This window comes from Bufo gargarizans, chromosome 1 (genome assembly GCF_014858855.1).
Source record: "Bufo gargarizans isolate SCDJY-AF-19 chromosome 1, ASM1485885v1, whole genome shotgun sequence".
NCBI classification, from domain to species: Eukaryota; Metazoa; Chordata; class Amphibia; order Anura; family Bufonidae; genus Bufo; species Bufo gargarizans.
In genome coordinates this window covers 634164369-634165740 of record NC_058080.1, presented here as the reverse complement: position 1 = coordinate 634165740, position 1372 = coordinate 634164369, and the positions used below count along the sequence as shown (strand labels likewise).

Sequence of the window (1372 nt, the reverse complement as noted above, 5' to 3'; positions counted from 1 at the left end):
GGAGTGTCTTTTCTGCTTTAGCTCAGGGGGCGTGTCTCAACTCTCCCTATCACAACTCAGGAGGCAGAAACGTGTAAAAGTGCACACAGTGAACACAAAAATAAATAAGGTGAATGTGTGCCATTACGACCCAGACATTCGACCAGAATTATTAAAATTCCTCGTATTTTCAAGGCCGAAGCCGAGCAAATAGAGGTGTGTACGCTAAAAATGTGAGAAAGAAAAGTGCATGTGCAAATGTGCCATCACTCTGTGGGCCCCGAAAAGAACCTAGTGAGTTAAGGCACCCCCGGGACACCACCCCTGGGGCACTTCCACTTTGGGCTTTCAACACAACCCGGCCACATGGCTTCGATCCAGCAGAGCCCAAAGGTCACATCGCATAGGCGCTCGCACTACACCCCCGCTTCGTAACCCAGGGTTACTGTGTGGTTCTCCATTCCGCTCCACAACCAGTTGGAGTACAGCCGGGAGCGTAGCTCAATCGGACTGAAGAACAGATACTACACTTGATCTTAGCCAAAAGGCAGAGAAGCGATGGTGATTTGAGACAGACTGCTTACAACCCCTGCATGCTTAGCCTGATGCACACGGCTATATACAATGTCCGCAGTATACAGATTCATAATTCAATGCCCATAGTCTGCTTTGATTCTACATGGAGTTCTATTCAGCCAACTACTTCAGATACTTTAGAGAAAACAGCGGATTGTGTAAACATTTATATCCAGTGAAAAGTTTCTAAGGCTATTACTAAAAGGTGACTGAAGGAACATGACTCCGTGGTTTCAGTCACCTGCAGTTTCCACCATGCTGGTTTAATAGGAAAGTAGGGAAGCATGCTACTGTGATTTTGATTAACATATTTTCCTCTCACTTTCTGCTCTGCTGATTGCCTGTTTTGTTTTTCATTACTGAAAATAAGTTTTCTGCCGACAGGTTAAATCCATACCACAGCAGTTACTTGTCAAATAAATAAAATAAAAATAAAAATATAATAATCTGCATTATGTGACTGGCTAAGCGTGGTTGTTAAGAATGTCCTTTACAAATGCAAATTCTACTTTCAGTCTGTATTTTAACTGGACATAAGAGCATAATAATGTCCAAAATATTTGCCGCAAAGACTGATTCCACATTGCATTATTCCAAATATTAACATTTTATTATTGCAATTGCTCCCTCTGCTCCCTCCAGGAATGATGAACTGAATCTACAGAAGAGTCCATGAAGCAATTTAAAGGGGTTGTCACGAAAAATATTGTACAGTTTTCTAACCAGCACCTGGGTCTGAATTCCTTTTGTAATTGCATGTAATTAAACATTTTGTACAGCCACTGAGTTTATCAATAAACTGTATCTGTATTGCACC

The 1372-nt window shown here is 41.8% G+C and overlaps 1 pseudogene; it reads right to left on the bottom strand.

The window, feature by feature from the left end:
• Window positions 1-456: 456 nt before the first annotated feature.
• LOC122925215 lies at window positions 457-539 on the bottom strand (annotated as a pseudogene).
• Window positions 540-1372: the final 833 nt, after the last annotated feature.